Below are 25,951 nucleotides of genomic sequence, written 5' to 3' on the forward strand. Positions count from 1 at the left end.
CAAAGGAAAGAATGGAAAAGCATGTCCTATAAAGGACATGAGTTTCCTTCTGCTGGGTAAGATAGTACCACTATTTTAATGGATTAGAAAACATATATTTATTATGTCACAGTGTCTCTGGATCATGTGTCCAGATACAACTTAATTGGGTCCTCTGCTCTGGGTCTCACAGAAATGCAATCAAATTTTAGTGGGGAAAATCATCTCATCGTGAGGGTAAAATGGGAATGAATCTACTTCCAAGCTCCTACAGACTGTTTTCTTTTTTTTTTTTCTTGTTGTTGGATGAGTGAGGGTCCTCGTTGGTTACCTGGTTATAGGAAGAAGTTGCCCTATTTCTCTGTTAATGACTTTCTCGTAGGCATTTCACAGTGCAAATCCCCGTTTCTTCAATCCAGTAGGAGAATCTGTCTCACTATAATTTGCTGAAACAGACTTTTATAAAGAAACATCATGGAATTGTACCCCATCACTTTTTTTTCATATTCAGTTGGTTTGAAGAAGGAACAAGAGGAAGGGTTTAAATAAGGAGTGATTTCTTGCTTGCTATTTTTAGGGAGTGACCAACACAGTGTGATACCTGTACATGATAATTCAATTCCTTGCCATACCCAAAATACATTCACCCCATTCCAAGGTCTCTGAAATCTTCATCCCATTATGGCAGGATATAAAATTGCATCATCTAAATAAGATGGAGGTATATTTGAGGCTCTTGGATGCAATCCATTAAATAAAGTTCCTGGGAAATTTCTCTCTCTTCTGTAGGCCTGTGGAGTGAAAGGTACTCCTTTTGTGTCTCCAACTCAGCCAACATGCCATGGTGGAACTGAAGAGAGTGTGAGCTATAGACACTCCATTACAAAACTTGGGAATTGGAAGGTAGAAAACAGCACTAATCAATGGAAGCTCTGAAATCCAGCTGACACCACACAGTATTTGTCAGTTAGTTTTCAAGGCCTGAAAATAATCCTGTATTGATCTTGACTTTTTCCTTTGGTTTTGGTTCCAATTTCTGAGTCATCATTCCTTTTTCATGGAAGGCAGTACTTGTTACCAGCTTAGTAGTTCATCAGTCTGCTTCCTGCCAAGAGAAATTCGAGAATTCTATAGTTTTCTTTCATTTTGTATTTTCCTTTTTTCCCTACAGTCCAAGCTCATTGTGGTTTTCTGAAATAAATTCTGGAATAAATGTCATACTTCTAGGAATTTTATGAGGATCTTTTGAAATAATCCCTGCTCTGTCTTGGTCTTCTGCTAAGTCAGCTAAGGGATAATGACTCAAACTTTTTAGGGGTCCTGTGATTTGGTTAACACCTTGGTGATAATGTAATAGAGTACCAACAAATATAGCTACTGAATCATTGTCCAAATACTTCTAACTTTCTGATATATTGTAATGTAGCCAGGAACAAATAACCTGTAACTGTGGTAACTCACTGAAATTGTAACCCAGGTGCTTGGTTTCTTTAATGCTGAAAGTATGTGCAGGAAAAAAAAAAAGCTTGAACTTAAATGACCCTAATAGACATAAACAGCAGAAAAGATAATAACAGATCTGAAAGAAAGCAAGAAGTCTGACCATCATAAATTCCAGCAACATCATGAGCCCACTGCTGAAGGTAACAGAACCCATTAGCCAATGATGATAACCAATTTGCAATTCCCTAATTTAAAATGTAGACACAGCCATTAATAATAGCTAACCTGCAACCCTATATTAGAATATTTAATAGTCTACTCCAATATGCCAACAGGCCTAGCCTCCTGTTCTAGTTTGCTAGCTGCCAGAATGCAATACACCAGAAATGGCATGGCTTTTTAAAAGGGGGAATTTAATAAGTTGCTAGTTCACAATTTTAAGGCCGAGAAAATATCCTAAATAAAGCAATTTATAAAAATGTCCAAATTAAGGCACCAACAAGAGCTTATTGTCACTGAAGAAAGGTTTCTCTCTCAACTGAAAAAGCACATGGCGAATATGGCAATGTCTACTAGCTGTCACTCCAGGCTTCTTGCTTCATGAAGCTTTCCTGGGGGCATATTTCTTCTTCATCTCCAAAGGTCTCTAGTTGCATGGGCTCTAGTTTTCATCATTCTTGTGACTCTGCTCTGTTGTTCTCCTGTCCTTCTGAAGCTTTCTCCAAAATGCTTCCTCTTTTAAAGGATTCCAATAGACTAATCAAGACACACCTGGAATGGATGAGTCACATCTCCGTGGAAATAACCTAATCAAGTTTCCAACCTTAATTATTGAATAAGGATTAAAAGAAACAGTCATTCCCACAAGATTGATTAGGATTAAAACATAACTTTTCTAGGGTACATAAATCCTTTCCAAATGTCACACCTCCCTATCCCCTTCTCCCCTTTTTAATCTAATAAAAATATCTCACCCGGGCGGGCCGCGGTGGCTCAGCGGGCAAGAGTGCTTGCCTGCCGTGCCGGAGGACCCTGGTTCGATTCCCGGCCCCAGCCCATGTAAAAAACAAACAAACAAACAAAATATAATAAAACAAGAAAATGTTTAAAAATGTTTCCCTTTCTTCCATCCTTCCTTCCTTCTCTGTCTTTCCTTCCCTTCCTCCCTCTCTCTAAAAAAAAAAAAAAAAAAAAAAAAAATATCTCACCCTTCAAACTTGAGAAGGAAAATACTATCTTCATGTCTTCATGAGATCAGCCTCTGCTAAATAAACTTTTTATCTCTCAAACTCCCTGTGCCTACTGGTTTTATCTGTGCATTGGGCAAGGATTCACTTTTGAGCCAAAATAATTTGGTACCTGATTGTACTGGGTATTTAAGACACCTGCATGACCTAAGAGTCACTCCCAGAGAATCTGTTTTGTTGCTCAAATTTGGCCTCTCTGTCTAAGCCAGCTCAGCAGGTGAACTCACTGCCCTCCCCCTTACATGGGACATGAGGGTAAATCTCCCTGGCAACATGGGACAGAACTACTGGGATGAACCAGGACCTGGCATCATGGGATTGAGAAAGTCTTCTTGACCAAAAGGGGGAAGAGAGAAATGAGACAAAATAAGGTCTCAGTGGCTGAGAGATTTCAGAGTTGAGAGGTTATCCTCGAGGTCATTCTTATGCCTTATATAGATATCCCTTTTCAGTTTATGCTGCAGTGGAATGGTTGGAGGGAAGTACCTGGAACTGTTGAGCTGTGTTCCAGTAGCCTTGATTCTTGAAGATGATTGTACAGAGATATAATTTTTACAATGTGACTGTGGGATTGTAAAAACCTTGTTTTTGTTCCTTTTGTCCAGGATATGGACTGATGAGTAAAAAATATGGGTAAAGAATAAATAAATATTTGGGGGGACAGAGGGTAAAATAAATTGGGTAGATGGAAATAATAGTTGTCAATGAGAAGGAGGGTTGGGGGTATGGTATTATGAATTTTTTTCTTTTTCTTTTCCTGGAGCGACACAAATGTTCTAAAAAATTATCACAATGGTGAATACATAACTATGTGATGATATTGTGAGCCACTGATTATACACCATGTATGGAATGTATGTGTGTGAAAATTTATCAATAAACATATTTTTTTAAAAAAAGACACCTGTCTGAGGACTCCATGACCCTGATATGGTGTCAGCCACTGACCCTGAGTAGCCACATAGACTATCGTCTAGAGCTCAGTGAACAAAAATCAATTATGTCCTCCCTGGCATTGATGTCCTCAATGATGCTTCATTTTGGGGGAGAGAAGAAGTCCTTGGTACAGACATCATCCAGGTGAGTGACTTTGTTAAACTACCTGCTCTTTGTGAAAACTATCTCTCTTTTTGCTTTCAGTTAACAGGATTAAGATAGTAGATTAGTCCTACCTTAGCCCAGTTTATTCTCAACCAGTTAATAACCAGTACAGATCTCAGGCATACGGGATTCAGTCACTGAAGTGCCTACACTGGTGGTTGTGAGTCCAAGTTCCACTTTGGTTTCCTTTCTTTTATCAGTTTGAAGTTGAGAAGGTCTTTTGTTAAGGTCATGCCACTGAATCAACAGGCATGAAAGGGGAATACTGTTCTGTCGAGGGTGATTGATCTGTGACTATCAAGGGGAAATAGGACTGCAACTATGCAATGGAAGTAAAGAAGAGTTTTCTTAGAATACAGGAGATCCTTTAGAGATTTCTTAGTACTACCTTTCCCTATGATTAAAGTCAATGGAAAACTGCAACAACCCAATCAATGCAGGTCTACCAATGGCCTAGAAACTTCAGGAATGAAGGTCTCGGTTACCCCACCTGGCAATGAACCATGGCTAGCTGAAATGCTTGCTGAGAGTAAAGGGACATGGAATTGGCAGTAGAAGATGGTAGTGATAAGCAGGAACTATGAACATGTGACCAGTTACAAAAATGAGGACAGTGATTGTACGAATATTTTCTCCCTGTTTTGTTATGAATATGGTTGCATTTGTACATAAGCAAATATCTTGTTTTCCTCTTATAATATGACATAAGTTTTATTACTCATGATATAGCAATTAAGTCAGGATATGAGTTTAAGAGTGAATGTTTCCTAAGGACTTCCATGCTATTATGGCGAGCTGTACTGCACTTCCAGTTGTACGCAGGACCACTGAGCATAATTTGGCAAAATATATGTCTGCTATTGTGTTCTATTTGGAAATTAAATATCTTTCAAGGTATATTAGCTACGGTTTTCTAGAGAAATGTTCTCAGCAGGAAATGTCTGCAAATATAAATTTATAAAAGTGTCTCACGTAAACATGGGAATGTAGAGTTCAAAATCTGTAGAGCAGGCTGTGAAGCTGACAACTCCGATGAGGGTTCTGGATGAACTCCACAGGAGAGGCTCACCAGCTGAAGCAGGAAGAGACTGTCTCTTGTGAATCCTCCTTAAAAACCTTCCAGTGATTAGATTAAATGTCACTCATTGCAGAAGACACTCCCCTCGGCTGATTACAAATGCAGTCAGCTATAGATGTAGCTAATGTGATCATGATTTAATTCTACAAAATGTCCTCATAGCAACAGACAGGCCAGCACTTGCCCAACCAGACAAACGGCACCACTAACTGGCCAAGTTGACACATGGACATAACCATGAAACAAGGTGACATGTATAGCTGCCAAGTTGACAAGGAGTGGACTTTGATGGTTAGACTCTGGTGTCAACTTGGTGAAATGATTATGCCCAGTAGTCTGCTTAGGCAAACATTGGCCTGAGCACTGCTGCAAGGATATTTCATTGCTGGTTGATAAACTGGAAGGCTGGTTTATTAAATCATCAGTCTGTTGATTGCATCTGTAGCTGATTACATCTGCAATTAAGTAAGAGAAGTCTTCCACAATGCAATAATCCAATCATCTGATGGCTTTTAAGATGGAACAAAGAGGGCGGGCCGCGGTGGCTCAGCGGGCAAAGTGCTTGCCTGCCATGCCGGAGGACCTCGGTTCGATTCCCGGCCCCAGCCCATGTAAAAAACAAACAAACAAACAAAATACAATAAAACAAGAAAATGTTTAAAGATGTTTCCCTTTCTTCCTCCCTTCCTTCCTTCCATCCTTCCTTCCTTCTCTCTGTCTTTCCTTCCCTTCCTCCCTCTCTCTTTAAAAAAAAAAAAAAAAAAAAAAAAGATGGAACAAAGACTCTTTCACTGCTTTTTCAGCCAGCAAGCCTCTTTTGTGAAATTAGTCCTCATCCTTCATAGGAGCTGCCAGCTTAACAGCCTGCTCTATGGATTTTGGACTCTTCCCTTCCCAAGGTTGCATGAGACACCTTTATAAATCTCATATTTACAGAATTCCCCTGTTGGTCCTTTTTCTCTAGAGAACCCTAACTAACACAACATAGGTTCAGATCTGAAAACTTTTGACATTTTACCCTCCTAAAATTAAACCCTATGGGATATCTTTTATTTCAAAATGTAGCAAAGAATTTCTCCTTTTACCTTGTAAAATGATGTGACATTACATAGTAAGCATTTTGGAGACATTACAATAAGTAAAATGAATTTTCTGTCCTTTTAATTAATGTTGTATGGGTGAAATGTTATTAATTTATTTAGAGATAGTATAAAATTCCTAAAGACTTGACAATATTCTCACTGTCCATGTTATGTACTAATATTGATACAGATCATGGAAACAATCAATTGTACTTGTCAGTTACACTACCATGGTCTAATGCTTCTCTAAAAGTACAGGTTGTCAACAAAGATGGACTTTAAAAGAGAAACAAGGCAAGTATGCAAATTACATTCTATCTGTTAATTAATTTAACCCCGGTAAATATGTTGTGTTGGTTTGAAAGGAAGTATGCCCCCTAGAAAAGCCATGTTTTAATCAAAATATCATTTCATAAAGGTAAAATAATCTCTATTCAATACTGTATGTTTGAAAGTGTAATCAGATCATCTCCCTGGATGATGTGATTTAGTTAAGAGTGGTTGTTAAATTGGATTAAGGGACGACATGTCTCCACCCATTTGGGTGGGTCTTGACTGATTTATTGGAGTCCTACAAAAGAGGAAATATTTTGGAGAATGAGAGATTCAGAGAGATCAGAGAATGCTGCAGCACCACAAATCAGAGAGTTCATCAGCCAGCGACCTTTGGAGATGAAGAAGGAAAACGCCTCTCGGGGAGCTTCATGATACCAGAAGCCAAGAGAGAAAGTTAGCAGATGACGTAGTGTTCACCATGTGCCCTTCCAGCTGAGAGAGAAGCCCTGACTGTGTTCGCCTTGTGCCTTCTCACTTGAAAGAGAAACCCTGAACTTCATCGGCCTTCTTGAACGAAGGTAACTTTCACTGGATGGATGTCTTAGACTGGACATTTCTATAGACTTGTTTTAATTGGGACATTTTCTCAGCCTTAGAACTGTAAACTAGCAACTTATTAAATTCCCCTTTTTAAAAGCCATTCCGTTTCTGGTATATTGCATTCTGGCAGCTAGCAAACTAGAACATATGTAAATGTGAGAAAGGACGAAACTTCTGTTATGGTTTGTGGTTGGTGACTCCAATATAAGCCAACTGCCATATGTTCTTATTTATGGAAAAGGCTTCAATTAGAAAATGCTTATAAGAAAATTAAACCTAGATGTGACTCTTACTGCAGTCACATCTATGCCTGAGCTTTGTTATTTCTAAGTTCTGAGATGCTTTGCTCCTTGTATAACCTGGAACTCTGGGTATTTGTGAGACATCTGAGACTCAGATTCAGAGTTCTCTAGCTCTAGAAGTATTAAAAAAACAACATTACATCGCACAGCAACTGTTAAAGAAATTGAAAAAGATTAGACTTCCATGACGGATGTTAAGCAGGCTAATTTAGCTGGGATGAAAGTAAATTAGAATATAGATTAAAAGATGATATAGTCTGAATTTTAAAACTTTAATTTCTGTGTGAGGCCATAGTAGGAGAGATTTATTTTTTCCAAAATTTAAATTTTCTGGGGCCCACTATCTAATTTAACCTGTCTGGACAGTTTATTTTAACAACCTAATTCAGCTTTAAGTGGCATGGAACTAGACTAGGAAATGAGATCTTAGCATTCCGTATAAGTTGATATAATAACCTGATTATTTTCAGAATCTTTTGGGAAATAACTAAAACGTATGTGCAAGGTCCCTTGAGGGATCCGGTAAAAAAGTGTGGAAAGATTAAACTTTCCCAGATGGGGTATTCAAGCAACAGGGGCTCCTAATTTACTCTAAAAATAAATGAGCTTTGCCTAATATGACATAATGCCTCAGAGTCACTCCCTGAAAGTCTCTGTGGCTCAAATGTGGTCTCTCTAAGCCAAGCTCTGCAAATAAACTCACTATCTTTACCCTTATGTGAAACATGACTTTCCCGGGTAAATTTCCCTGACACCATGCTACATGACTTCCAGGGATAAATTTCCCTGACACCGTGGGGTTGGCAATTAAAGGGAGAAAAAAAATAAAGTTTCAGTGGCTAAGAGATTTCAAGTAGAGTCATGAGATCATTCTGGAAGTTGTCTTATGCAGGTCTCAGACACTATTTCTGAAAACCCTAAGGAACACCCCAGGTCGTATCTAAAATCAACAGTTATTTTTCCAATGTAACATAGTTATAAATCACATCCTCTACTCCTTTCATTTAAATCTATAATTTCCAATTACTTATTAAGGTTTCTTTTTCAGAGATGTGAAGCCTCCAGATTGTTCCTTTGCCAGACAAGCCCTGAAACCCAGAAGTACTATTCTCTCCAGAGCAACAACCAGTTTCATTCCTCATTGACAGGATACCCCCTTTTCAGCATGAAGGAGTTAGAATGGTTATTGCCCAGATATCACTCAAGATTGAGGAATGGACGAAAATAAAATGGAAGAAGTGTAACTGAGAAATTAAGAATTAACACATGATTATGATTACTAAATTATTTTATTGATGTGTTTCTTTCTATATAGCAGAATAGGCAGAAGTTAATACCTGAAATTATTGAAATTTAACTAGTCTCATCCTTGTTTACCCTTACTACTGTAATGGTAATTCTAGCCTATTGTAATGGTTACTCTAGCCTAGTCTTAGCTCTGTTTATAGTCCCTGTTGTAATGGTTATTCTCCCCTAGTCTCAGTCCCATTTATGGACTATTGTTAGGTAACAACTATCTCACTAGCTTGAATCCAAAAAAAAAAAAAAAACCTGATCGCCCTAGCCTTGGGGACAAGGATTGTTGGGCTGATACGCCTTCTGATCTCCTGCTTCACAAGCAGTATTAAATTCTGCCTCTCTTTGAAACCCTGGTGTCATGGATTGGCTATTCTGCAAATTGGGCAGAGAATACCCCGCTTTTGTTCAGTATTAGCCTTCTCAGGTTGTCACACCAGAACAAGTGGGCCGTTGTCCTTAGCTCTGGCTTGTTTAGGGACACAGAAGTTCTTCTCTGTGGCACAGCCAGGCCATAAGGACAGCTCTGCCTAAGGAAACTGACTTTACTTCAGAAGACAATTAAGGGCATTGGTGAAAGCAATGTGGATTTTTAAATGAAACAATTAAGTGGGAGCTAGTTAACTCTAGACACTTGTTTCTAGTAGAAACAAGCAGAATGACAGACAAGCAAAAGGTTTAATAGAGAGAATCAGGGAAAGAGACAGCCAAGAAAACTCCTCCTTGGACCACATTCACTGGTAGGTATCTAGAAAGCTGTGCATATGTTAAGGGTGCAAGTACTTAGCAGCATTCGGAACATGGCATGTGGCAGACTGACGTTCCTCAGGCTACTGATGGATCTGTCAGGCAAGGAAAGAAGACTCTTCAGACCAAGTGGATGAGAAGAAATAATTTTAGAAATAACTTTTAAAACCTCCTGGAAGTTCTGGAGGTGTAAACTATAATAAGTAAAATGAAAACATAGAGGACATCAGCAGAAGATTTAAGCAGGCAAAAGAATGAACCAGCCATCATGAAGATTGATAGGACACAATCTGAAGAACGCAAACAAGTAAAGGAAAAATTAACAATGTCTCCAAGAAATCTGTGACTTACTCTGAAGTAGTAGTATGACAGATTTCCTCACTTAAAAAAATTTTGACCCATCATCTCTGTAAATAATTATACTCAATTATCTCTTTACTTTATCTGGTAGTCCAATATTAGGGATGTTGGAACTTTTGATACAGTCATATATCTCATATCCTCTTATTTTAAATACATTTTTCCTGTGTGCTTCAATATGGGGACTTTAAGTAATGCTGTCTGTATTCTGCTCAGTCCAAAACACTGATCAATCCATCCATATATTGTATTTGTTAATTATAACATATTATTTTAATACTTCTTATGGATTCAAATTTACTGGAATATTATATATTATTTTCTTGTATTTTGTACATCTTCTCATTTTTCTTCTGTATTTAATATATTAATTGTAGTAACTTTTTACGTACTCTTGTTCCAAGAGATGGATCAACTCTGACACTATTTCTTGTTTCTCTTATGTTTGTTCATTTTTAAATTTTCTCTTCTCTAAATATTAAGCTAAAATTTCTTGACTTTTAGCATGGTTGATCATTTCTTATTGCATGCTGGTCTTTGGGAATAAAACAACTATCGGCATTTTAGAGGCTCCACTGGAGAGTTTTCCTTCTTCCTCTGTTAGAAAGATAAGCTAAGAAATTGATTACCTCAATGCAATCATGGATTGGACTAGGTCAGAGGTGAGTGAATTTTTTAGTAAAGCTTGGATTAATTCTCAATGACCTATTTTTCTCAGGCATGGACTGCTAGACTTTTAATTTTCAGTCTATGTGTCTCTACTTCTTAACTTGGAAAATTAAATTAGGGGTTAATTTCTATCACTCAAGTACTCACAAATCAACTCTCGAGGTTCCTGACATATTCAAGTCAAAATCTGATCAGCATAAGCCTACCTAAAATTAGGCCTAAGAGTCACCCCCAAGAGAGCCTCTTTTGTTGCTTAGATGTGGCCTCTCCTCTCTCCAGCCAACACAACTAGCAAACTCACCACCCTCCCCCTGTCTACATGGGACATGCCTCCCAGGGGTGTGGACCTTCCTGCAATGTGGGACAGAAATCCTAGAATGAGCTGAAACTCAGCATCAAGGGATTGAGAAAACCTTCTCAACCAAAAGGGGGAAGAGTGAAATGAGACAAAATAAAGTGTCAATGGCTGAGAGATTCCAAACAGAGTCGAGAGGTTATCCTGGAGGTTATTCTTATGCATTAAGTAGATATCACCTTGTTATTCAAGATGTAATGGAGAGGCTGGAGGGAACTGCGTGAAAATGTAGAGCTGTGTTCCAGTAGCCATGTTTCTTGAGGATGATTGAATAATGATATAACTTTTACAATGTGACTGTGTGATTGTGAAAACCTTGTGTCTGATGCTCCTTTTATCTACCTTGTCAACAGATGAGTAGAACATATGGAATAAAAATAAATAATAGGGGGAACAAATGTTAAAATAATTTTAGTTTGAAATGCTGATGATCAATGAAAGGGAGGGGTAAGGGGTATGGTATATATATATATTTGTTTTTCTGTTTTTGTTTTATTCCTTTTTCTGTTGTCTTTTTATTTCTTCTTCTGAATTGATGCAAATGTTCTAAGAAATGATCACGATGATGAATATGCAACTATGTGATGATATTGTGAATTACTGATTATATATGTAGAACATAATGATCAAAAAATCTGATAAGCATCTTATTCAGGAGAGAGTACAGGTACTTTAGGAAGATTGTCTTTGTTTCTAAAAGTATATAACATGCTCTTAGGAAACTATGACATTTAGAAATTTTAGAGTAGCTTACCAGTGCTCCACAAAGCAGTTTAATATAGCACATGTGACTTGGGGAAAGTGATTGTGAATTTGAAGCCACTCAAGTTCTGATTTTCAATCTAGTATTGGATACTAACTTCCCATCATTGTGGGTTTCTTTAACTCTGAATAGAGGCCCTGAAATCGGCCAGATTTAATGCTGAATTCAGATCCAGCATCAGCATGTGTTCTAGCGGGAAAAAATAAAAAGGCTGGAAATATTCAGCTCATTTCACAATTATTTACTGGCCTTGAATTCTACCTCATCTAGTCCTCATTGCTTCAATAGCTACTCAATGCCCATAAAATATGTTTTTAAAAATTTAATTGGATGTATATATATTTTTGTTTCTTTTTTGTGGAAACACTGGCATGCTAAGATTTGCTACATCTTATGTAGAACTGTGTCATCTTCATTTCATTTTATAAACAAGTTGCTAAGTTACACAAGTGTTAGCATCTTCCTCTTCAGATTTTGAAGAAATAAATTCTTTGTGAAAATCATTTTCCCAAATCATTAACAGCATTGGTGAGAAAAATACAGAATCAGCTGATACTTGACAACTGTGCTGCCCTCATGCCACAGTAAGTACTGTGTCAGTCCAAGCCAGGCATGAAAAGAGAAACCATATAGGGATTTTAAAAGGAAAAAGAAAAAATACTAAGTAGTATTACTGGGGTTATAGCTATTTGAGGGTTATTTGAGGGCATGTCCCAGTGGGGATTTCTCACTTTGCTTCTCCAGGGCTGGATTTCATCTCTTAGATTCCCTTGGCTCTCTCCAGGTTCTGGCTTGCCTAGCATCTCATGGCGATGTCTGCTGGGCTCCAAGCATCTCCAAACATCTGTGTCTTTGTTCTCTGCCTGTCAGCTCTCCTGTGAAGTTTCTGTTGGCTCTGTCATTTTTCTGTAGAAAATGACATTTGTCTGTCTCTCTGCGGGCTCTGAGGTTTCTGTCATTTCCGAATTTTTTTCAGAATGTCTCCTTTTTTAAAGGATTCCAGTAAACGAATCAAGACCCACCTAGAATGGGTGGTCACATCTCCATCTAATAAAAGTTCATACCCCACAATAGAGCATGCCACATCTCTGTGGGGATAATCTAATCAAAAGATTCCAACTTACACTATCAAATCAAGATTAAAAGAAACAGCTGCCTCAAAAAAATTGACTTAGGATTGAAACATGGCTTTTTAGGGGCACAGTCGTTCAACAAAATATGCCATCAATATGGCTCCATCATTAAAAATATGGTATAGTACCATGTATCATTTCTTTTCCTCTTTGTACAAAACACTAAGTCCCAAAGTGGAGTGCCCATGGATTTCTGAAAGCAGTTCATAATCAGATATAATAACACCAAAAAAAAAAGAAAAAAATCTAAGGAGACTACTGGTTTAGGTACAAGCAATGAAACATTATTTCTGGCTTAGTAAAAATTTTCCTAAATTATACTAAATTTTAAAATGAAATGAAATGGAAAGTTGAAAATTCATGAAGAGTAGGAAAAGAGTAAAATATTTTCTTCCATCTACTTCTTGTCTTCTAGACTTGTTTCTTCAGTATTTATCAATGTTTACTTTGATGCTGTGGTAGTTAGTTTCAGGTGCCATCTTGGCCAGGTGAAGATGCTTAGTTCTGTTGCTGTGGACATGAGCTAATTGCATGTGAAGCTCATCTGTTGCTGATTACATCTGCAGTCGGCTAGGAGGCATGCCTGCTGCAATGAATGACGTTTGACTTTATTGGCTGGTGCTTAAATGAGAGAGCTCAATGCAGCACAGCCCAAGCAGCTCAGCATACCTCATCTCAGCACTCACAGCTCAGCCCAGGCCTTTGGAGATGCAGAAAGGATCACCCCAGGGAAAGTTGTTGGAACCCAGAGGCCTGGAGAGAAGGCCAGCAGAGATCACCCCGTGACTTCCCAGGTAAGGAGTGGGAAGAACCTCAGTTGAAAGTTAGCTGCCTTTCCTCTAAAGAACTATACGTTTTAAACGAAATATATCCCCTTTTATTAAAAGCCAATCCATCTCTGGTGTGCTGCATTCTGATGGTTTTGGTGGACTAGAACAGATGCTTAGCACTTTTTTTATGTCTAATTTAAGAAATAGTTCCCTATTACTCAGATATAAAGGCATTTCTGTATTCTTCCTGAAGAATATAATTTTTTCCTTTCACATTAGGTAATTAATCTAATTCAAATTGATTTTGCACATGTTGGGAAGTAAAGAACGGTACCTGAGTTTGTTTTCAAATTATTTAGCATCCTTTAGGGATTTTTCTATTCTTTCCTCATTTCTCATCTTTTTACTTTCAACATATTTATGTCATTATGTTTGAAGTGAGTTTCTTGCAGACATACATAGTTGGGTCATGTTTTTTCCTTTTTTGTAATCTACTCTGTCAATATCTGTCTTTTAATTGGTTTATTTAGACCATGTACAATTAAGTAATTATTATGTTAGGGCTTACTAATTCCATTTTAATATTTGTTTTCTGTTTGTTCCCTTTGTTTCTTGTTTCATGCTTTCCTGTGTGTTACTTAAACATTGATTTTAAAATTCCATGTTAATGGGCACGCCACAGTGGCTCAGCAGGCAGAGTTCTCATCCGTGATGCTGAAGACCCAAGTTCTATTCCTGGTGCCTGGGTGCCTGCCCATGCAAAAAAAAAAAAAAAAAAATTCATGTTTATTTTAGTCTCATTCTGTAGTTTGTGATTTTTGTAGTGGAGTATATCATTTCTATGTTTGTTCAGAGGTTGATCTAGGCATTACAATTTACATAAATACCTGTTCTAAATCTGACATCTTACCATGTTCAGTTCATCCTACAAATCTTACTTCAACTTAGATCCCTTCACCATAAACACTTCTTAATATAATTGTTTTGGCTATTTCTTCTACATACATTGATTATTACAACAGTTGGTGTAATTGCTTCAACAGTCACCATAACTTTAAAAAACTAATGAGAAGGATATTTTATTATACATAAGCCTAATTCCATAACAACTTAAGATAACATTTACATAATATAAAACCTAAACTTTCAAAGTCAATGCAGTGTTTCTCTGGTATATTTATAAAATTGTCCAGCTTTCACTACTAACTAATTTTAGAATATTTTCATCACCCCATAAAGAAAAAACTCTGCTTCCATTTGCATTCATTTCAATCCTTCTACCCATCCCTCAGCTATAGGAAACCACTAGTCTGTCTCCTGTCTCTATAATTTGCCTATTCTGGATGTATTATAAAAAATTCATAATACATGAATATGTATTATGAAAAATAGGAGCGCTTTTGTGAGTGATTTCATTCACAAAGCTTAATGCTTTCAAATTTAATCCATCTTGTAGCGTATATCAGTATTTTATTCCTTTTTTGCTGCCAAGTCATATTTCATTGATGAATTTATCATATTTTGTTTATGCATTCATCAATTGATATATATTTGGATTTTTCCTATATTTGGCTATTTCGACATAATTTATTATTCTTAATAATTTTTATTTTTGTTCTTATGAGTGAATTTCTTAGGATATCTACATAAAACATGATGTTTCCTGTGAATAAATTTTATTTCTTCCTTTCCAATTAGGACTATTTTATTTCTTTTGCTTGCTTAATCGTTCTAGCTATAGTCTCAACTAATAATGTTGAATAAAAGTGACAATAACAAATATCCTTGATCTTTCCATTTTTTGCCAATAAATATTATATTAGCAATGAATTTTTCACAAATGCCCTCTATCAGGATGAGGAATTACCTTTCTATTTCTAGCTTTTTTTTTTTATTTCAGCATGAAATGGTGTTTGAGATTTTCATATACTTTTACTACATATATTAAAATGCTCATGTGATTATTGGCCTGTATTTTATTATTATAGGTTACTGTTGGATGTTACAACAATCCTACAATAAGTTCCATTTGTTCATAGCATACATTTCTTTTTGCATGGGGCTGCATTTGATTTATCAGTACTTTATTAAGGATTCTGTGTCTATATTTATAGGAAAGCAGTGAGACATTATCACTTGCTCTGCTCTCACCTCAGACTCTGCAGTGCAGTTTTAGGGACTATTGAAAGCACAGCAACCTATGTTCCCAGAGTAGTGGTTCCCATTCCTAGTGTGTGCGCCTGATATCTAGGTATTAGCATACCTGGTGAGCAAACTTATTGTGTTTCTCTTTCTGCTTCATCCTTCTTTCTGGAAGACTGAATCAGGACACTTGTGTATGTCACATAACCTAGAAATCAATAAGGTAAAAGAAGACTTGAACAATACTATAAACCAACTAGACTTCACAGACCTATATAGAACACTTCACTCCAAAACTGCAGAAAACACATTTTAAGCTAGTGCCTATGGGTCATTCTCCAAGATCAACCACAGGTTAAGTCACAAAACAAGTCTCAGTAATTTAAAAATATTGAAATCATAGTATCTTCTCTGACCTCAGGAAATGAAGCTAGAAATCAATAATGTAAGGAAATGGGAAAATTCACAAATATGTGGAAATAAAACAAGACACTCTTAAATAACAAATTGATCAAAGAAGAAATCACACGGGAATAAAAACTATTAGTGTTGGCAGTGTGATGGTGGCTCAGTGACAGAATTCTCGCCTGCCATGCCAGAGACCAGGGTTCAATTCTCGGTGCCTACCTATGCAAAACAAACAAACAAATAAACAAACTATTAGTAATGAAACTTTTTTCAATACTAAATCTTATGGGAAGTAGCAAAGGCATTGCTCAGAAGGATTTTATAGCTGTAAACACACTGAAAAAAAAAGAAAATATCAATAATATAACTTATATGTTGAGAAAATAGAAGAGTAAACTAAATCTCAATTCAGTAAAGGAAGGTAATTATGAAGATTACAGTGGAGATAAATGAAATTTAAAAAATAGAAAATATTTGAGAAAATTTGTTCTTTGAAAAGATCAAAAACTGACAAACCATTAGCTATGCTGGCCAAAAAAGGGAAGAAGGTGTAAATAACTTAAAAATGGGGGCATTCCTTCTGATCCTATAGAAATTAAAAGGCTTATAAGAGAATACTATGAATAATTGTATACCAACTAATTAGATAACCTAGATGAAATGGAAAATTTTCTAAAAACACACAAATTACAGAAACTAACTCAAGAAAAAATAGAATATTTCAAGTTAACAATAACAGAGAAGTAATCAGTTAAAACAAAACAAAACAAAAGTCCAGGACCAGATGACTTCACTGGTGAATTCTACCAAACATTCAAAGAATTAAAACCAGTCCTTTCCAAACTCTTCCAAAATATTGAAGAGAAGGGAATTCTTCCAAAGTCCTTCTATGAGGCCAGAATTACCCTGATACCAAAGCCAAAGACATTGTAAGAAAAGAAAATCACATGCTAATATCCCTAATGTAAATATAGATGCAAAAATCTTCAACAAAATTCTAGAAAATCTGGGCGGGCCATAGTGGCTCAGCAGGCAGGAATGCTTGCCTGAGATGCCAGAGGACCCGGGTTCAATTCCTGCTGCCTGCCCATGTAAAAAAAAAGAAAATTCTAGAAAATCTAATGCAACAGAGTATTAAAAGGATTATACTCGATGACCAAGTCAGAATTTTCAAATGCAAGGGTGGTTCAACATGAGAAAATTGATCAGTGTAATATCCCACATTTACAGAGTGAAGAAGAATCACATGATAAGTGTTCATGATAAAATAATACTCAGAGGATAATATTAAAAGGGAATTTCCTCAACATGATAAAAAACATATATGAAGCATCCACAACTAATATTACATTCAATGGCAAAAAAAAACTGAAATAATTCTCCTAAGATCAGGAACAAGACAAGGGATTCAACATTGTTCTGGAAGTCCTTGCCAAAGTCAGTAGGAAATAAAAGTCATACAAATCAGAAAAGAAGAAATAAAAGCATCTCTAGGAATAGTTATTATCCTTTATAGAGAGGATTTCAAGGGATACACAAGAAAAATACTAGAACTAATAAACAAATTCAGCAAGTTGCAGGCTATATGATTAACATGCAACAGTCAGTTTCTAAATACCACCAAAGAGTATTCTGAAATGGAAATTCAAAATATCCTATTTATAACTGCATCTAAAAGAAAAAAATCTATGAATAAATTCGACAAAGGAGGTGAAAGGCTTATACACTAAAAACTACATAAAACTGCTGAAACAATACAAAGAAGATATAAATGAATGAGAAGAATTCCCATGTTCGTGGATTGGAAAATTTAATATTGTTACTATATTAATACTACTGACAGTAACCTATGGGTTTAATGAAATCCCTTTCAATGACTCTTCCACCAGCCATTTTTGTAGAAATAGAAAAACCAATCATCAAATTCATATAGAACACAAGTCCTGTGGGTGTGAAACCATTTGTAATTAGTATCTTTGGGATATTAGTGAAGGTGAGGCTAATCTGAACTGGGGTGGACCTTAATCCAAAATGGCCACAGTCCATATAAGCACTAAAAAATGCATGCATAGCCAGGTATAGAACACAGGAAGAGACAGATGTGCTGACAGGCATGTGGCAGAGACAGAGATGGAGTTATAGACTGTAGCTTTCCCAGAAAGCTAATGACCTCAGGAAAAATACAGCCCTGGTGATACCTTGATTCTGGACTTCTAGACTCCACAATTGTAAGAAAATATATCCCTGTTTTCTCAAGCCAAGTAGTTTGTGGTACTTTGGGATTTGTTACAGAAAGTTTGGCAAACTAAAACAGGGAAAATGTGGAGTTAGAGCTTAATGGGTTTTTCTTTGGGGTGATGATTTTTTCTGTAATAGATGGTAATGGTGATAGCACAACATTGTGATTGTAGTTAATTCCACTAAATTGTAGCCTCAAAAGTGGTTAAAATCAGGAAAAACTTAAAACTTTTTTTTGCATTGAAAGTAATAAAAATTTTTAAATACATCAAATGCTTTCTTAAATTTCCAGTTCATTCTATGTGTACAAGGATCAATAAAATAAACTTTACTTAACACTGATAGGAAATAATATTCTAAGCAAATTAATTTGGAGAACAACTTATTTTCTTAAAGAGAACTTGTTTGAAGCCATCTTACGTTGGAGGGTTTCATATTCTTACAAACATTTGTACCTGACACTTTGCTTTCATTTTTCTTTCAGCAAGCAAGTAAAACAAAAAGGGCCTACTATGAATTTCTAGTTATTTTCTAAGTTTTCTTAAGCAATTGTTGTCATCAATTGTCCTCTAACATTTTATATTCTGTCTTATTCATTTCTCTATTTCACAGGAGCAGAATCCTATTACATAACAAACGGGGTGTCTACTTCCTTTTTCCTTTGAAATGGATACTTTTCCTGACACAGTTTTGGCACAATATAAGAGGTATGGAATCTCTTTTAGATGTAATAATGTAAAACAAATTCTGCCAGAGAATGTTTGAATTGGAAAGTTCTAAAAAGGAACTTAGAGTCATTTCCCTGATCTCATTATGAAGTGTTTCCTTTCCTCCTTTTCTTAACAAATGGGCCATTTAATTAGTTCTGCATTTCTTAGCCGGGGAGGCATAAATATATAAAAGAGGAAGGATTGCTTAATATTTTTATGGTTATTTTTTAAAATGAACTTTATTTTTTAAAATGGTTTTAGATTTACAGAAAGACTGCAAAGATACTACAGTGCCCTTATACCCCATACCCAATTTTCTTTATAATTAGCATATGATGAATTTGTCACAATTAATGAACCAATATTGATAAATTAGTATTAATTAAAGTTCACACTTCATTCAGCTTTCCTTAGTTTTTATGTAATATCCTTTTTCTGTTCTAGGATTCCATCTAAGATACCAAATTATATGTAGTCACCATATCTCCTTAGGCTCTTCTTGACTACTACAGTTTCTCAGACTGCTTGCTTTTGATGACCTTGAAAGTTTTGAGGTGTACTAACTGGTCAGGGTGTTTTATAGAATGTTCTCCAACTGGAGTTTGTGTGACGTTCCCCTCACGATTAGATTGAGATTATGAGTTTTTGGTAGGAGGCCACATAGTAAAAATGCTTTTTAGACCACACAGTATCAAGGGTATCTACTTTTGCCATGACTTGTCAATGTTGATACTGGCCTTGAACATCTGGCCAAGGTAGTGTTTATCAGTGTTTATCAATAAGTCATTCTTTTATCCCTCTTCCATACATAATTATTTGGAAAGAAGTCACCATGCACAGCCTATCCTTAAGGAAAAGGAACTTTTGCTCTCTCTCCTTGAGGGTTAAGTACCTACATAAAATATTTGGAATTGTCTACTGAAGAGATTTACTTCACCTCACTCATTTATTTACTTATTCAAACATTTATTTATATTAGTGTGGACCCCTTGTTATTTTCCAGTACTTATTTATTTATTTGGTTGCTCAAACTTTTCCAGCTTTGACCATTGGGAGCTCTATCTATTGGTTAATGTAACCCTTTGACATACACCCATCACTGTGAGGTGTTTTTTTCCTGTATCTGAGCATTTCCTTATTTTCTAGCACTACATGACATTCCAGGCACTTCTTGAATATTTACTGTCAATTTCTAGAAATAGTAATTTCTTCAAGAAGCCCTGGCACCATTAACTGGAGAAATGATGTTAAAAATCTAGATCTGGATGCTAGATGTACTCATTGTTCCTTAGGTGTCACTGGTTCTAGGTTTCTATGCACCCTTAGGTGACAGAGTAAGAAAACATATGTGTATATAAACGTATCTATAAATATTTCTATATATAACCACCTGTATAAATATTAAGCTAAACCTGAATTCATACTGATGTCTCCAATTCTAATCTGTTGTCACCTGGAGAATTCAAGCCCCCTCCAATTTAAAACTTATTTTAAACTTCCAATCCAAAAGTGAAAAACCTAGCTCCACAATCTGCTATCAATTTATTTAATCATTCAATTCCATTATACATATCTATCTATATCTATGTCTGTCTGTCTGTCTGTCTGTCTGTCTATCTATCTACCTACCTACCTATCTATCTATCTATCTATCTATCTATCTATCTATCTATCTATCTATCTATCTATCTATCCAGATATAATGGTTTCAGAAATGTTAACCCATACTCCTTTGGGAAGCAACTTTCTCAAGTAGAATCCATTGTTGTATGCTGTTCCTTTTGCCTTTAGTCTTACTAACTCCATCCCTTTCCAAAGTTACTTAGGTCATCTCCTTTGCCACCCACCCTCTTCAATGAGGTGATTCTATACATTTTTAATGCAGATGGATTCTCGAATTACAAGCTGCATTTCATTCTGGGATCCCCCAACCTTCTCAATTATTATTATTATTATTATTACTATTATTTTAATTTGAGCACATTAAGATGAATCTTCTTGCTACAAAGTTCAATGAGTTTTGAAAAATGAATGTCATGTACACTATTACAGTACTGTATAGAATAGATTCCCTGCCCTGAAAGGCACATCACCTTACGCTTCACCCTTTCAACAACTCCTCCACCTACATTCCTAACAAATACTAGTATATTGTCTTTTTAACTGCCTGCTATAGAATATCATAAAATTGAAATCACACAGTCTGAAGATGATTCATAATAGCTTGGTTCACTTAACATCCATTTAAGATCTCCCATTTCTCTTTCTTTCTTGCTAGTTTTTTACTGTTTGTTTGTTATACATTCCTATGGTTTATCATATATTTTTTATTCTAATAACATAAATATGACCCAAAATTTTCTCTTTCATCTACATTCACATGTGTGATTCATTGCTGTTAATAACATTTACAAAGTTGTGCTACAATTACCACCATCCACTTCCAAAAGTGTTCAATAAAGCCAAATAGAAATTCTGTACAAATTAGCATTAACTCCCCATTCCCTACTGCCAATCCAGACTCTGGTTACCTATGTTCTAGTACTAACACTATGATGGTTTATAATAATTACTTCATATCACTGAGAAAAATACAATATTTGTCCTTTTGCATCTGGCTCATGTTATTAAACATGATATCTTCAAGGTTCATCTATGTTTTGCATGAACTATAATTTCATACTCTTTAATGCTATTCCTGTGTGTGTGTGTGTGTGTGTGTGTGTGTGTGTGTATAGCACATTTGTTTATCCATTCATTGATTAATGGATACTTGGGTTGCTTCTGTATTTTAGCAATTGTGAATAATGCTGCTATGAATATGAGTATGCAATTATCTGTTAGAGTCCCTGCTTTCAATTATTCTGGGTATATCCTCATAGTGGCATTGCCAGGTCATATGGTAATTCTGTATCTAGCATCCTGAGGATCTGCCAAACTGTCTTTCACAGCAACTGCACCATTTTACATTCCCACAAGCAATGAATGGGTGACCCTATTTCTCCACATCCCCTCCCACATTTTTAGTTAGCTATTTGTTTAACAGTGGCTATTTTAGTGGGTGTGAAATAGCTTATTATGGTTCTGATTTGCATTTCCGTAATACGTAGTGATTTTCAGCATTACTTCAGGTGCTTTTTAGTCATTTGCTTATCCTCTTGGGAAAATGTCTTTTGCCCATCTTTAATTTGGGTAGGTTGTCTTTTTTTATTTTATTTTTTAAAGTTGTCTTTTTATTGTAAAGTTGCAGGATTTATTTATACATTCTGGATATTAAACCTGTATTGAATATGTGGTTACCAAATACTTTTTCCTATTGAGGAGATTGCCTTTTCACTTTCATGATAAAGCCATTTGGTGTGCAAAAGTTTTTAATTTTGAGGAAGGACTATTCATCTATTTTTCCTTTGCTTGTGCTTGGGTGTAAGAAAACATTGTCTAATGCAAGATCTTGAAGATGCTTTCCTATATTTTCTACTAGGAGTTTTATACTCCTGGTTTTTATATTTAGGTAGTTGATCCATTTTGAGTTAATTGTTGTATGTGGTGTGAGATAGGGGCCCTCTTTCATTATTTTGCATATGAATGTCTAATTCTCCCAGCATCATTTTTTGAAGGGAATATTCTTCCCCAATTGAGTGGACTTGGCAGCCTTGTCAAAAATCAGTTGTTAGCAGAATATTAACTTCCATTTTCTGTGACCATCACCATTATGGAAGATCCTCTTCTTTTCATAAATCCTAATAAAATTCATGTCTAACTCCATTCTTCCTGTGATGGTCAAGTTCATATGCTAACTTGGCTAGGTGGTGGTGCTCCATTGTCTGGTGAGGCAAGTGCTGGCCTGTTTGTTGCTGTGAGGACAATTCATGGACTTAAATCATGACCATGTTGGCTGCATCCACAACTGATTGCATTTGCAATCAGCTAAGGGGTGTGTCTTCAGCAACGAGTGATGCTTAATCTAATCACTGGAAGGCTTTTAAGGAGAATTCAGAAGAGGTAATCACTCTTTCTGCTTCAGCCAGCCAGCCTCTCCTGAGAGTTCATTGAAGACCTTCATTGGAGCTGCCAGCTCATGGCCTACCCTACAGATCTGGGACTCTTACATCACCATGGTTGGGTCTGGGCCTGTAAACTCTCTCAAGTCTAGAATTTGATAAGCGGCCATGACACTGTTTTTGTAATTCAAGTTAGACTTCTGCTCACTTGACCTAGAACCCTTTTGCTTATACAGCTCAAAGAAGAATTTATAGACTGCTCATCTATTGTACTTCTATGTTGTTCTAGTTTGCTAGCTGCCGGAATGCAACACACCAGAGACAGATTGGCTTTTAATAAAAGGGGATTTATTTTGTTGGTTCTTCAGAGGAAAGGCAGCTAACTTTCCACTGAGGTTCTTTCTTACGTGGAAGGCACAGGGTGGTCTCTGCTGGTCTTCTCTCCAGGCCCCTGGGTTTCAACAACTTTCCCCAGGGTGATTTCTTTCTCCATCTCCAAAGGCCTGGGCTGAGCTGCTAGTGCTGAGATGAGGAATGCTGAGCTGCTTAGACTGTGCTACATTGCATTCTCTCATTTAAGCACCAGCCAATTAAGTCAAACTTCACTCATTGCAGCAGACATGCCTCCTAGCTGACTGCAGATGTAATTAGCAACAGATGAGGTTCACGTACCATTGGCTTATGTCCGCAGCAACAAGACTAGGTATGCACACCTGGCCAAGTTGACAACTGAATCTAACTAACACATATGTACTCCATGATCTACTAGTCAATGCCACAAGTCTCTGCGAATCAGATTATTTTGACTCTTGCTTTGAGTCTGCTGTCCATTATGACAGCCATATCCACCTTGTCTTTGGTGATTAAATGCTGTCACTTGGCTTCTGATAACTCAGGATCTGATCATCCCCATTGTGTTTAATGATTCCAGCTCAGTGGACAGCAGTTTCTACAATAATATCTGACCTACAGAGAATGGCAACACAGACTTTTCAGGGATGATGGTACTAGTCTCACAAACTTATTTCTCACCAATCTGATAAAAAGTGCATCCCCAGACATTCCTGGGGTGTATGAGCAGGCATTCCATGATAAATTCACTCTAACTTTCCAATCTCTCTAAGCTGCTAGATTCCTTTGCCTACATTATATCAGGGCAATTCTGGCATTTCAACCTCAGGTAATGTCAGTAACCATTTGATCCATGTTTCAGCCAACCATCCAAATAAACTGTTAATGCTTTTTCTAACCCCTCGAGCTATAATATTGAGTGCAGAATTTCTGTTTAGTGGGCCCATATCAAGAAATCCAGCCTGATCCAGCTTTATATTTCTCCCACCATTATCCCACACCCTTAAAATCCATTGCCACAAGTGTTCCCCTGATTTCTGTCTATATAAATTGGAAAATACATGCAGGGTTTTTTTTAGTATAACATACCTCCTCAGGGTGAAACTTTGTACTTCACCTTTTGGGGCCTGTTGGGACTTTAATCTAGGTCTGGAAAAAATGAGGGGTGGTGGGGGTGGGTCATGAAAAGAATTAGAAGTATCTTCTAATCCATTTGCTTGAGGGCATTCATTTGCAGTTTCATCTGGTGAAACATGATTAATCATTGTAGGGTTAATCCTTTCAGGTGGAGGCTAGGTAGTTAATTCCTCAGGGCAGTTTGGATGTGGGGTGGCTAAATTCTCTGAGCAGACTATTACAGGATTATCTAGAAAAAACTCAGCATGACCTAGGGTTTAGAGCTCTCCACCGACATCATCAATCCTTATATCTCCATCCCATTTTTCAGGGTAGCACTCCTTTCCAATTAATGTCCTCACTTTAATGGCAGGCATCATGCAAGACTGAGATTTCAGTTTACATTGTAAAGTTGCTACTCCAACAATAAGATTCTGAGTCTGATTTTTGGAGATCTCAAGTCTATGGCTACAGGAAATAAGATTTTCCTTCAGGACAGTCATAGTAATGTTTGCTTCTGTTATACAGCACATAAGCTTCTCATTTGAAGCCATCAGCCCATCTCTTTCCCTCATTAATGTATACAGCACTTCTAACAAAAACCAGCCAAGATCTCTATTTCTACAAAACTCTGTAAAAGCGTCAAATACATTATCCCCCAGAGCCTGACTTTGTAAAAGTGAAACATTAGAAGAATCCAACAGTGATATTTTGACTATCTTTTTTGTCAACTCACCCCATAGAATGGCAGTGTCATTCTGATTATAGGAAACAGAGTCATTTAGTGCCTTTGAGTCCAGTCAGAGTAGAAAACCAGTCATACTCCTAGTACCAAGCTACATTAGTTAGGGTTCTCTAGAGAAACAGAATCAGCAAGAGATATGCATAGATGTAAAATTTATAAAAGTGCCTCATGTAACCATGGAAATGTGGAGTCCAAGGTCTGTAGGGCAGGCTGCAAGGTTACCTCAATGAACTCCACAGGAGTACTTGCCAGCTGAAGCAGGAAGAAGGGTGACTGTCTCTTCTGAATTCTCCCATGTTAGGGTTCTCTAGAGAAACAAAATCAACAGGAAATATTTGTAAATATAAAATTTATAAAAGTGTCTCACGTAACCATGGGAATGTACAGTCCAAAATCCATAGGGCAGGCTGTGAAATTGATGATTCCAATGGAGGGTCCGGATGAACTCCACAGCAGAGGCTCACTGGCCAAAGCAGAAAGAGAGCCTGTGTCATCTGAATCCTCCTTTAAAGGCTTCCAGTGATTAGATTAAGCATTGCTCATTAAACAGGACACACCCCTTGGCTGATTACAAATGGAATCAGCTGTGAATGTAGCCAATGTGTTCATAATTTGATTCTATGAAATGTCCTCATAGCAAAAACAGGCCAGCATTTGCCCAATAGGACAAACAGCTACCACCACCTGGCCAAGTTGACACATGAACCTGACCATGACACCTCCTTAAATGCCTTCCATTGATTAGATCAAGCATCACTCATTGCAGAAGACACTCCCCTTAGCTGATTATAAATGTAATTAGTGTGGATACAGTCAACATAATCATGACTTAAGTCCAGGAAATGTCCTCATAGCAACAGACAGACCAGCGCTTGCCTGACCAGATGAGCAGGCACCACCACCTGGCCAACTTGATACATGAACCTGACCATGACAGCTGCCCTGTTAAATTCTTAAGTGTTGTATGCTTGGGTAGACAAAAATTCTTCCTTCTGCAGTAATTGATAAGGTACAATGTTTTCCCATGCACATTTGACAA

At 36.8% G+C, this 25,951-nt stretch overlaps 1 pseudogene across 1 annotated transcript in view; it reads right to left on the reverse strand.

Annotated features, from left to right (window-relative positions):
• The window catches only part of LOC143669763 (disintegrin and metalloproteinase domain-containing protein 20-like), a 74,470-nt pseudogene that overhangs the window by 13,622 nt on the left and 34,897 nt on the right, over nt 1-25,951 (reverse strand). Inside the window, exons 3-4 of the transcript XR_013169048.1 lie at nt 25,135-25,219; nt 15,465-15,551 (exon numbers count right to left, since the gene is read on the reverse strand). The product of XR_013169048.1 is annotated as a disintegrin and metalloproteinase domain-containing protein 20-like (transcript). The remainder of the gene's footprint in view (nt 1-15,464; nt 15,552-25,134; nt 25,220-25,951) is intronic.

This window comes from Tamandua tetradactyla, chromosome 26, assembly GCF_023851605.1.
Source record: "Tamandua tetradactyla isolate mTamTet1 chromosome 26, mTamTet1.pri, whole genome shotgun sequence".
In the NCBI taxonomy this organism is placed as follows: domain Eukaryota; kingdom Metazoa; phylum Chordata; class Mammalia; order Pilosa; family Myrmecophagidae; genus Tamandua; species Tamandua tetradactyla.